This window comes from Elephas maximus, chromosome 10, assembly GCF_024166365.1.
Source record: "Elephas maximus indicus isolate mEleMax1 chromosome 10, mEleMax1 primary haplotype, whole genome shotgun sequence".
NCBI classification, from domain to species: domain Eukaryota; kingdom Metazoa; phylum Chordata; class Mammalia; order Proboscidea; family Elephantidae; genus Elephas; species Elephas maximus.
In genome coordinates this window covers 66,857,009-66,870,209 of record NC_064828.1, presented here as the reverse complement: position 1 = coordinate 66,870,209, position 13,201 = coordinate 66,857,009, and the positions used below count along the sequence as shown (strand labels likewise).

The 13,201-nt window shown below is 44.8% G+C and overlaps 1 protein-coding gene across 3 annotated transcripts in view; it reads right to left on the bottom strand.

Annotated features, from left to right (window-relative positions):
- Positions 1–1,155, bottom strand: part of SAMD4A (sterile alpha motif domain containing 4A) — a 239,889-nt gene extending 238,734 nt beyond the window's left edge. For 2 of the 3 annotated variants that reach the window (XM_049899471.1, XM_049899473.1), the window contains exon 1: positions 1,064–1,155. The gene's annotated coding sequence lies outside the window, so the exon portion shown is untranslated. Of the gene's footprint in view, positions 1–21; positions 613–1,063 lie in introns of those variants that run through there. The other variant, XM_049899472.1, reaches the window with a different exon arrangement.
- Positions 1,156–13,201: the final 12,046 nt, after the last annotated feature.

Below are 13,201 nucleotides of genomic sequence, written 5' to 3'. Positions count from 1 at the left end.
CCAAATGCCAGCCTCTCTCACCGCACAGGGATGCGGGAGATGGGCCATTCCCGTCCCGGGAATGGCGACAAGCCTTCTTCCCAGGTGCTGGAGGGGACCCCGCAGCTTCCTGTTGCTGCCGCTGCGAACGGCTGGTGCTCCCCGCACGCCCCACCCGGGGTGGTTTTTGGGCTGTGCCTGCGAACGCCAGCCCAGCAACAGATCTTCCCCGCGCAGAAAACTTGCAATGCGGCTGCGAAGGGGTGCGGGAGTGGGGGGGGGGGGGCGCTAATGCAAAGCAGAGGCGGAGGCAGCAGCAGCCCGAGTTCCTTCCTCCTCCTCCTCCTCCTCCTCTCGGAGAAGCAGCCGAACGGCTGCAGCTCCATCTACAGCAACAGCCAGCATCTCAACCGCCAGGCGCCCCTCTGGATTTAGGCCGTGAGCAGCCGTGGCAGCGGCTCGAGACAAAAATAAACTCTCCCCACCCAAAGCTCCAAGCCCAGCGGGCGGCGGCGCAGCCCGGAGCCCCGGCTCCCTTGCGCCGCGCCGCGCCGCGCCGTTCCAGCCCACCAGGGAGGTCTCCGCGGGCCTGCTTCGCCTAGAGCGTCAGATGTGTGCGTGTGTACGCGCGCGTGTGTGTGAAGTATCCGGCCCCCACCGCCGCCGCCGCCGCCACCGCCTACGGGCTGTTCTGTCCTGGCCAACGCCTCGCCGGCTCGTCCCAGGCCGAAGGCAGCACGGCCCCCGGGCGCCCGCAGCGCGCTGGGGCTGCCCGAAACCGCGGCGCTGCTCCCCCGGCCGGCAGGGCGGCTCCGCCAGGAATCCGGCTCCGCACAACCGGCACACGCCCCCCAAAAGACCGCAAAAAAGAAAGTTCGGCTTCGGGGGCTTCCCCCAGTCCTACCCCAGTCCCCGCGGCCGCCGGCTGTGGAGGAGAGCCTAGCGGCTCAGCCCTCGAAGGGCCGCTCGCTCTAGCTTTCCGCTTCGTGGCTACTAGAACTTCTCTGGCAGAGGAGAAGCCCCCTGGGAACAGAACCCAGTCCCCAGCGGTCCCCTCCGGGAGCGAAAGGAAGGGGGCGCTCACCTCGGCGCGGCTCATCCCGGCGGCTCGGGGCCCCACGCGCTGGTCCGGGGCCGCGGTGGCTCTCAGCGGGGTTGGGGGTGCCCGGGGCGCGGGCCGCGGGCCATGCCGTCGGGGCGGGCGGCGCTGGGGGAGTGCGGCGCTTCGGGTCGGGGCCGCAGGGGCCGCCGCTGCTGCTGCCTCCAGTGTCGGCTCGCGGAGAACTGAGCCGCCCGAGCCGGAGCTCCCCACATGCTACTGATTAACATACACCATTACATCATGGGCTTGGCAGGGAGCGCCCGAGCGGGGGGAGAGGAACCCGGGAGGCGGCGGCGGCACGAGGGGGAGTCAGGGGGAGGATCCCCGGACCGGCGGGTGGGGGGCGGATTCCTAAGTGGGGACCAGAAGGGGGGAGGGGAGCGGAGAGGGAGGAGTCGGATGGCGCAGAGGAGTCGGGTTGGAGGAACCGCGGGGCGGAGGGAAGAAGTTTGGGGAAGGGGAGGGGTCTGGGGGAATTCCTCCTTGCTCCAGCCAGCGCGTTCTGGAGGGGTCGGGACGCTGGGGCAGCCGGAGCCCGGGCGGGAGGGGACACCTAGGGCGTTCGAGTGGGGGCGGTGCAGCCACCGGCTGCGCGTCCTTGGGAATGTGGTTCGCTGACTCAGTGACCCTTCGGCCCTGTTGGAGCCCGGGGATAGCACAGCGGCGTGGCCTCCGGACGGCGGAGACCCGGTGTCACAGCCACTGGGGGCGGGGACGGCGTCCGGGATCTTGGGCGTTTATGGCCGAGAAGGGCTAGGGTTCTTGAGCTAGGCTGGACGTGCCTGGGCGCGGGATTCCATGCCGCCCTTGTCCGACGAGCGTGAGAAATGCCCAGCCCAGCCCTGGCCCAATCACCCCTTGGCTCGGCTCGGGTCCTGGCTGCTGTTTGCTCCGACTCCGCAGCCGTCCGGGGCCTTGCTCTTCCCCGGGGAACCGCCCCGACTTCTGGGGCCAACCCCGGAGCGAGCCCAGGCTCTGGGGCCGCCGCTTTGGGCCTGCAGCCGAAACGAGCGTCGCCGTGGGGAACACGGAGGCGGAACTGGAGGAAGCCACCTGTCAGCACGTCTGAGTTACCGGCCTGGGTAGCCTTTACCTGGACCTGCGCGATGCAGAGGCCCGGCAGGGGGCTTCAGAGGTCCGAGTGGCAGCAGGTGGGCTGGAAACGGGCGCCTAACTAGTCCCACTTGGAGGACTGGTTAAAAATACCCTAAAACTTAAAAACTACTATACCTTTAAATGAGTTGAATATTCACAGGCGGACTGGATGACCAAATCCGGGTTATCTCCGTGTTTTCAGGGAAAACGCAGAGCCCTCGAACATTTTCTCCAGCAACTTAAAGGTTTGTTTCTAAAGGAATACTCCTGAGAGATCACTGCTACTCTCGCTAATTTAGTATTGTGAAGATAAGGTATCTGAAATATTATTCCACTAATTAACAGTGTCGTCTTTCTACTCCAGCATGTGTTCCTGGAATTTCAGTCCCTTCTTGCCTACCTCCTCAAGTCTAGTTTCTGCAGCGTTTAGGTCGTGTCAGACAGCGACCGCACCTAACCATCTGTTAGGATACTGACAGGTTTTGTGGAGCTGCAAAAATTTGGTGTTACCATTAAAATAGTGTGTGGATTTTTTTTTTAATGTACATTATTATCCAGACAGGAATGGTATCTACAGAAAATATTTAATAAATATTTTTGCTGTGTTTAGAACCAGAGTTCTAAGTTTTCTTCTTTTGTTTTATTACTAGAGAAGCAGACAAGTATGACATACCATTTTCTCCAAGACATCACTACTATCTACCTTAGTCCTTACTATAACTTTTATCAGGAACTGAGTAGTAGGATCAGTACTCCTCGGTATATATCTTGCTAGAAACTGCAAGCAAAGCAGATGTTCCTTCCTCACCATCTGGTGCTTTTGGAAGCCCCCCAAGAGTGATTTACAGGAAAGTGAAGGACCATCAGTTTCATTAACTCACTTATTGTCACCTGCAACTTGCTAAAGGAATAGTAAAACAAAAAGAAAAGACGTTCTTGGGCAGATACTCAAGAACTCTACTTACGCTGGAGAAAGAAAATACTGCCATCTACTGGAAGAGTATGTCCTTACAGCAGCCTTCGACTTAGGAAAAGACCATGATTTAAGCAATTTTTGACCTGTCCCTGTTCAGGACACTCTTGATAGCCTAAGAAGTACAAAGATTAGCATGTCATGAGTTACCAGTTCCCCCTTGTTTTTGTGGATTAACAATCTGCTGTGATTTCTCTTGCCTGTGGGCCTTTTCCATAATGGGAAAGGGTATGAAGAGAAATCCCAGGGATGCTGTTTTGCTATTGCCCACAGAGGGAGGTCATGACTCTGAAGGAAGGAAAGTAACACTACCAGCTAAATATATGTTTTGCATTAAATGTGGATTTTTCCTATATGAACCTGTACCCAGTTATCATGGATAACTGAGAAGTGACTACCATAATTACTGAATATCCACATCACTGGGAAAAGAATGGAATAAAGGAGATATGACCATGTCTGTGTTCACTGTATTCCTATTTAATTCACTATCTTCCTATTTATTCATCTGAAACTACAATTTGTGCATCTGTTATGTGCCATGCACTGGGCTAGGCACTAAGTGCACAGTGGTGAACAAACCAAAAGATACTTTGTATAAATAAAACCATTATACTGGAGAATGGATATGAAAGTTGGAAACAAAAAAGAAGAATCCGTAGCTGCAAAATATAACCTTGATGATAGAAAGGATGCCCGATTGCATGATACAGTTTTGCAAGACCAAGGACATTCATTGCAAAAAATTTTTTTCAACAACATAAACAGTGACAATACACATGGACCTTACCAGACAGAATACACAGGAATCAAATTGAATATACCTGTGGAAAGACTCGGAGAAGCTCAATATCATCAGTGAGAACAAGGCCAGGGACAACTGCAGAACAAATCATCAATTGCTCATATGCAAGTACAAGCTGAAGCTGAAGAAAATTAAAACAAGTCCAAGAGAGCCAAAGTGTGACCTTGAGTATATCCCACCTGAATTAAGAGACTATCTCAAGAATATATTTGACCCGTTGAACACTAATGACCAAAAACCAGATGAGTTGTGGAATGACATCAAGGACATAGTACATGAAGAAGGCAACAGATCATTTAAAAAATAGGAAAGAAAGAAAAGACCAAAATGGGTGTCAGAAGAGACTCTGAAACTTGCTCTTGATGTCGAGGTGCTAAAGCGAACAGAAGAAACAATGAAGTAAAAGAGCTGAACAGAAGACTTCCAAGGGCGGCTCAAGCAGACAAAGTAAAGTATTATAATGAAATGTGCAAAGACCTGGAGGTAGAAAACCAAAAGGGAAGGCTGAACATTTTCCAAGCTGAAAGAACTGAAGAAAAAATTCAAACCTTAAGTTCCAATATTGAAAGATTCTATGGGCAAAATATTGAACGATACAGGAAGCATCAAAAGAAGATGGAAGAAATACAGAGTCACTATACCAAAAAGAATCGGTAAGGAGGCGGAGCCAAGATGGCGGACTAGGCAGACGCTACCTCGGATCCCTCTTACAACAAAGACACGGAAAAACAAGTGAATCGATCACATACATAACAATCTACGAACCCTGAACAACAAACACAGATTTAGAGACGGAGAACGAACTAATACGGGGAAGCAGCAATTGTTTCCAGAGCCTGGAGCCAGCATACCAGTCAGGTACGGCACAAGCACAGAGAGCTGCTCCACCCCCCTGAACTAACCCCAGGAGGGGGACCAGCTGGTTCCACGGGTGGCGTGGGATGCAGCCGGTAGGAGAAGTCCCCGGGAGGCAGTGACTGGTCTTGGAGCAGAAAGAGCAGCGTCAGAGCCGGGGAACCGTCCCGCAGGGATCTGGACTGGACGCAGGTACGGCATAAACACGGAGAGTTGCTCCACCCCCCTGAACTAACCCCGGGAAGGGGACCAGCCGGGTCGCGCGGGCGGCGTGGGATGCAGCCGGTAGAAGTCCCCGGGAGGCAGCGACTGGTATTGGAGCGGGGAGAACAGCGTCCCAGCCGGGACACTCAGTCACGGCACAAGCACGGGGAGCTGCTCCACCCATCTGAACTAACCCCGGGAGGAGGCCCAACTGGTTCTCGAGGGCGGCACGGCCACGCGGCTGGAGGGACGAGAAGTCCCCGGGAGGCAGCGACTGATTTTGGAGTCAAGAGTGCACCGTCCCAGTAGGGGAGCCTTGACGCTGGGCGTGGGGCTGGAAGCGGAGGATCTGACCGTGACTCCAGCGGGCCAGACCCCCCGGGGGCAATCTCCACACAGCCAGCACACATAGGCGACGCGCCCGCGGGAATCTCAGATATAATAGTCATTCCAAGCAAGACAAGCAACTCTGGCTATATTCTGAGGGGCTACTCTCCTATCTCTCTGTTCCCTCCCCCACCCTCCCCAGGCGGCTTCATTAACATCTGAATAGCCTGAGCCAGAGGGAGAACTCTGATAAGGATCTGACTGCATTTTTTTTTTAGCGGATTTTCTGGAAAAACTAGTTTCCCAGTGATGGCTCGGAGACAACAATCCATATCAAACCACTTAAAGAAGCAGACCGTGACAGCTTCTCCAACCCCCCAGACAAAAGAATCAAAATCTTTCCCAAATGAAGATACAATCTTGGAATTATCAGATACAGAATATAAAAAACTAATTTACAGAATGCTTAATGATATCACAAATGAAATTAAGATAACTGCAGAAAAGGCCAAGGAACACACTGATAAAACTGTTGAAGAACTCAAAAAGATTATTCAAGAACATACTGGAAAAATTAATAAGTTGCAAGAATCCATAGAGAGACAACATGTAGAAATCCAAAAGATTAACAATAAAATAACAGAATTAGACAACACACTAGGAAGTCAGAGGAGCAGACTCGAGCAATTAGAATGCAGACTGGGACATCTGCAGGACCAGGGAATCAACACCAACATAGCTGGAAAAAAATCAGATAAAAGAATTTAAAAAAATGAAGAAACCCTAAGAATCATGTGGGACTCTATCAAGAAGAATAACCTGCGGGTGATTGTAGTCCCAGAACAGGGAGGGAGGACAGAAAACACAGAGAAAATAGTTGAAGATCTCCTGACAGAAAACTTCCCTGACATCATGAAAGACGAAAGGATATCTATCCAAGATGCTCATCGAACCCCATTTAAGATTGATCCAAAAAGAAAAACACCAAGACATATTATCATCAAATTCACCAAAACCAAAGATAAACAGAAAATTTTAAAAGCAGCCAGGGAGAAAAGAAAGGTTTCCTTCAAGGGAGAATCAATAAGAATATGTTCTGACTACTCAGCAGAAACCATGCAGGCAAGAAGGGAATGGGACGACATATACAGAACACTGAAGGAGAAAAACTGCCAGCCAAGGATCATATATCCAGCAAAACTCTCTCTGAAATATGAAGGCGAAATTAAGATATTTACAGACAAACACAAGTTTAGAGAATTTGCAAAAACCAAACCAAAGCTACAAGAAATACTAAAGGATATTGTTTGGTCAGAGAACCAATAATATCAGATATCAGCACAACACAAGGTCACAAAACAGAACGTCCTGATATCAACTCAAATAGGGAAATCACAAAAACAAACAAATTAAGATTAATTTAAAAAAAAGTACACATAACAGGGAATCATGGAAGTCAATAGGTAAAAGATCACAATAATCAAAAAAAGGGACTAAATACAGGAGGCATTGAACTGCCATATGGAGAGTGATACAAGGCAATATAGAACAATACAAGTTAGGTTTTTACTTAGAAAAATAGGGGTAAATAATAAGGTAACCACAAAAAGGTATAACAACTCTATAACTCAAGATAAAAACCAAGAAAAACGTAACGACTCAACTAACATAAAGTCAAGCACTATGAAAATGAGGATCTCACAATTTACTAAGAAAAACGCCTCAGCACAAAAAAGTACGTGGAAAAATGAAATTGTCAACAACACGCATAAAAAGGCATCAAAATGACAGCACTAAAAACTTATTTATCTATAATTACCCTGAATGTAAATGGGCTAAATGCACCAATAAAGAGACAGAGAGTCACAGACTGGATAAAGAAACACGATCCATCTATATGCTGCCTACAAGAGACACACCTTAGACTTAGAGACACAAACAAACTAAAACTCAAAGGATGGAAAAAAGTATATCAAGTAAACAATAAGCAAAAAAGAAGAGGAGTAGCAATATTAATTTCTGACAAAATAGACTTTAGACTTAAATCCACCACAAAGGATAAAGAAGGACACTATATAATGATAAAAGGGACAATTGATCAGGAAGACATAACCATATTAAATATTTATGCACCCAATGACAGGGCTGCAAGATACATAAATCAAATTTTAACAGAATTGAAAAGCGAGATAGATACCTCCACAATTATAGTAGGAGACTTCAACACACCACTTTCGGAGAAGGACAGGACATCCAGTAAGAAGCTCAACAGAGACACGGAAGATCTAATTACAACAATCAACCAACTTGACCTCATTGACTTATACAGAACTCTCCACCCAACTGCTCCAAAATATACTTTTTTTTCTAGCGCACATGGAACATTCTCTAGAATAGACCACATATTAGGTCATAAAACAAACCTTTGCAGAGTCCAAAACATCGAAATATTACAAAGCATCTTCTCAGACCACAAGGCAATAAAACTAGAAATCAATAACAGAAAACTAGGGAAAAGAAATCAAATACTTGGAAAATGAACAATACCCTCCTGAAAAAAGACTGGGTTATAGAAGACATCAAGGAGGGAATAAGGAAATTCATAGAAAGCAACGAGAATGAAAATACTTCCTATCAAAACCTCTGGGACACAGCAAAAGCAGTGCTCAGAGGCCAATTTATATCAATAAATGCACACATACAAAAAGAAGAAAGAGCCAAAATCAGAGAACTGTCCCTACAACTTGAACAAATAGAAAGTGAGCAACAAAAGAATGCATCAGGCACCAGAAGAAAACAAATAATAAAAATTAGAGCTGAACTAAATGAATTAGAGAACAGAAAAACAATTGAAAGAATTAACAAAGCCAAAAGCTGGTTCTTTGAAAAAATTAACAAAATTGATAAACCATTGGCTAGACTGACTAAAGAAATACAGGAAAGGAAACAAATCACCCGAATAAGAAATGAGAAGGACCACATCACAACAGAACCAAATGAAATTAAAAGAATCATTTCAGATTATTATGAAAAATTGTACTCTAACAAATTTGAAAACCTAGAAGAAATGGATGAATTCCTGGAAAAACACTACCTACCTAAACTAACACATTCAGAAGTAGAACAACTAAATAGACCCATAACAAAAAAAGAGATTGAAACGGTAATCAAAAAACTCCCAACAAAAAAAAGCCCTGGCCCGGACGGCTTCACTGCAGAGTTCTACCAAACTTTCAGAGAAGAGTTAACACCACTACTACTAAAGGTATTCCAAAGCATAGAAAATGACGGAATACTACCCAACTCATTCTATGAAGCCACCATCTCCCTGATACCAAAACCAGGTAAAGACATTACAAAAAAAGAAAATTATAGACCTATATCCCTCATGAACATTGATGCAAAAATCCTCAACAAAATTCTAGCCAGTAGAATCCAACAACACATCAAAAAAATAATTCACCCTGATCAAGTGGGATTTATACCAGGTATGCAAGGCTGGTTTAATATCAGAAAAACCATTAATGTAATCCATCACATAAATAAAACAAAAGACAAAAACCACATGATCTTATCAATTGATGCAGAAAAGGCATTTGACAAAGTCCAACACCCATTCGTGATAAAAACTCTTACCAAAAAAAAAAGAATCGGTAAGCATTTAACCATTTCAGGGGTAGCACATGATCAAGGACCAATGGTCCTGAAAGAAGAACTCCAAGCTGCACTGAGGGCATTGGCAAAAAGCAAGCCTTCAGGAATTGACTGAATACCAGCTGAGATGTTTCAACAAATGGATACAACACTGGAAGCAGTAATTCATCTATGCCAAGAAATTTGGAAGAGAGCTGCCCGTCCCACCGACGGGAAGAGGTCCATATTTGTGCCCATTCCAAAGAAAGGTGATGCAACAGAGTGAAGAAATATCATTAATATCACACACAAGTGAAATTTTGCTGAAGATCATTCAAAAGTGTTTGCAGCAGTACCTTGAGAAGGACCTGCCAGAAGTTCAAGCTGAATTCAGAAGAGGACGCGAGAGGAGGGATATCATTGCTGATGTCAGATGGATCTTGACTGAAAGCAGAGAATACCAGACAGATGTTAACTGTATTTTATTGACTGTGCAAAGGCATTCAACTGTGTGGATCATAACAAATTATGAATAACATGGCAAAGAATGAGAATTCCAGAACACTTGATTGTGTTCATGAGAAACCTGTACATAGATCGAGAGGCAGCTGTTCAAACAGAACAGGGGGATACTGAGTGGTTTAAAATCAGAAGAAGTGTGTATCAGGGTTGTATCCTTTCATCATACTTATTCAATATGTATGCTGAGCAAATAATCCAAGAATCGGGACTATACGAAGAACGTGGCATCAGGATTAGAGGACGACTCATTAACAACCTACAATATGCAGATGACACAATCTTGTTTGCTGAAAGTGAAGAGGACTTGAAGCATTTGCTGATGTAGATCAAAGACTACAGCCTTCAGTATGGATTACACCTCAACATAAAGAGAGTAAAAATCCTCACAGCTGGAACAATAAGCAACATCATGGTAAAGAAAAGATTAAAGTTGTCAAGGATTTCCTTTTATTTGGATCCACAATCAACACCCATGAAAGCAGCAGCCAAGAAGTCAAAGGATGTATTGCACTGGGTAAATCTGCTGCAAAAGACCTCTCTTAAAGTGTTAAAAAGCAAAGATGTCACTTTGAGGGCCAAGGTGTGCCTGACTCAAGCCATGATATTTTCAGTCATCTTATAAATGCATGTGAAAGCTGGACAATGAATAAGGAAGAATGAAGAAAAACTGATGCCTTTGCATCATGGTGTTAGCGAAAAATATTGAATATACCATGGACTGCCAGAAGAACAAACAAGTCTGTCTTGAAAGAAGTACAGCCGGAATGTTCTTGGAAATGAGGATGGCGAGACTTTGTTTCATGTACTTCGGACGTGTTATCAGGAGGGACCTCCTGGAGAAGGATGTCATGCTTGGTAAAGTAGAGGGTCAGCAAAAAAGAGGAGACCTTTAATGAGATGGATTGACACAGTGGCAACGATGACGGGCTCATACATAGCAATGATTGTGAGGATGGTGCAGGACTGGGCAGCATTTTGTTCTATTGTACATATAGGGTCACTATGAGTCGAAACGGACTCAATAGCACCTAACAACTATGGCAACAGGGCCAGTCTCACTAAAAATGGAACATTATAAAAATGGAACAACAGTATCTATTAAAATTGAGTATATCCTTTAACCTGGTAATACCATTTTTAGGAATCTATCATACTGAAATAAATGCACCATTATTATAAGGATAAATATAAATACGAGTATGTTAATTTCAGCATATTTGTAATAGAAAAACACTAGAAACAACCTGAGTGCCCATCTGTAGAGGAATCAGTGACTAAATTATCAAATCACTATACTATGAATTTAAAACACTGAAAATTTTGAGTGACACAGGAAGCATCAAAAGCAGATGGAAGGTTAGCCTGAAACCGGAAGAACTAGATGGTGCCTGGCTACCACCAAGGAGTGCCCTGACAGGGAACGCAACAAAGAACCCTTGATGGTACAGGAGAAAAGTGGGATGCAGAACTCAAATTCTAGTAAAAAGACCAGGCTTAATCGTCTGACGGAGTACACGGCCTCCGGACTCTCTTTTAGCCCAAAACTAAATCCATTCCCAAAGTGAACTCTTCAGACAAAGATTAGACTGGACTATAAGACATAAAATTGTACTGGTGAGGAGCATGCTTCTTAGCTCAGGTAGACACATGAGACTATGCGAGCAGCTCCTGTTCAGAGGGGAGATGAGAAGGCAGAGGGGGACAGGAGTTGGTTGAATGGACACAGGATATACAGGGTGGAGAGAAGGACCGTGCTGTCACATTGTAGGGAGAGCAAGTAGGGTCACATAACAATGTGTGTATAAGTTTTTGTATGAGAAACTGACTTGAATTGTAAACTTTCACTTAAAGCAAATTAAAGGAAAAAAAAAAGCAGATGGAAGGTATACACAGAGTCACTGTACCAAAGTAATAGGTCGATGTTCAACCATTTCAGGAGGTAGCACATGATCAAGAACTGGTAGTACTAAAGGAAGAATTACAAGCTGCACTGGAGGCACTGGTGAAAAACAAGGCTCCAGGAATTGACAGAATACCAATAGAGATGTTTCAACAAAGAGGTGCCATGCTGGAGGTCCTCACTTGTCTATGCCGTGAAATTTGGAAGACAGCTACCTGGCCACCTGACTGGAAGAGATCCATATTTGTGCCCATTGCAAAGAAAGGTGATTCAACAGATAGTGGAAGTAATTGAACAATATCATTAATATCACACACAAGTAAAATTTTGCTGAAGATCATTCAAAAGCAACTGCTCCAGAACAGACAGGAAACTTGCAGAAATTCAAGTCGGATTCAGAAGACGCAGAATGAGGGATATCATTGCTGATGTCAGAGGGATCTTGGCTGAAAGCAGAGAATACCAGAAAGATGTTTACCTGTGTTTTATTGACTATGCAAAGGCATTCAATTGTGTGGATCATAACAAATTATGCATAACATTGCGAAGAACGGGAATTCCAGAACACTTAATTGTACTCATGGGGAGCCTGTACATAGACCAAGAGGCAGTCATTTGAACACAGCAACAGGATACTGCATGTTTTAAAATTAAGTAAGGTGTGCATCAGGGTTGTATTCTTCCACCATACTTACTCAATCTGTATGCTGAGCAAAAAATACTAGAACCTGGACTATATGATGAAGAATGTGGCATCAGGCTTGGTGGAAGACTCATTAACAACCTTCAATATGTAGATGACACAACCTTGCTTGCTGAAAGTGAAGAGGACTTGAATCACTTACTGATGAAGATCAAAGACTTCAGTATGAATTACCTCAACATTTAAAAAAAAAAATCCTCACAACTGGACCAATGAGCAACATCATGATGAATGGAGAAAATATTAAAGCTGTCAAGGATTTCATTTTCCTTGGATCCACAATCAATGCCATGTAAGCTGCAGTCATGAAACCAAAGGACATATTGCATTTGGCAAATCTGCTGCAAAAGACCTCTTTAAAGTGTTAAAAAGCACAGATGTCACTTTGAGAACTAAGGTGCGCCTGAGCCCAGCCATATTTTTAATCATCTCATATGCGTGCAAAAGCTGGACAATGAATAAGGAAGACCGAAGAAGAATTGATGCCTTTGAATTATGGTGTTGGCAAAAAATATTGAATATATACCATGGACTGCCGGAAGAATGAACAAGTCTGTCCTGGAAGAAATACAGCCAGAGTGCTCCTTGGAAGTGTGGATGGCAAGACTTTGTCTCATATACTTTGGACGTGTTATCAGAAGGGACTCAACCTCAGAGAAGGAGATCATTCTAGGTAAAGCAGAGGGTCACCAAATAAGAGGAAGACCCTCAATGACATGAATTGACACATCGGCTGCAACAATGGGCTCAAACATAATGATTGTGCAAATGGTGAAGGACCAGGCAGTGTTTTGTTCTGTAGTACGTAGGGTCACTATGAGTCAGAACCAACTCAACGGCACCTAACAACAACAACAACATTTTAAAACAAAGTTATACTTAGAAACATGCATCATAAATATAATAGATTGATAGAGAATTGATGGACAGTGCTAGAAAGATAAATTAATATGTGGTAAACAAATATAACAAAATGTTATTTGTAGAATCTAGGTAGTAAGTATACAGATGTTCACTGTTAATTTTTTTCAACTTTATGTTTTAAAATGTTCAGAATAAATTGTTGGGGGCAAAAAAGAATGACTCAAATTTACATGTATTAG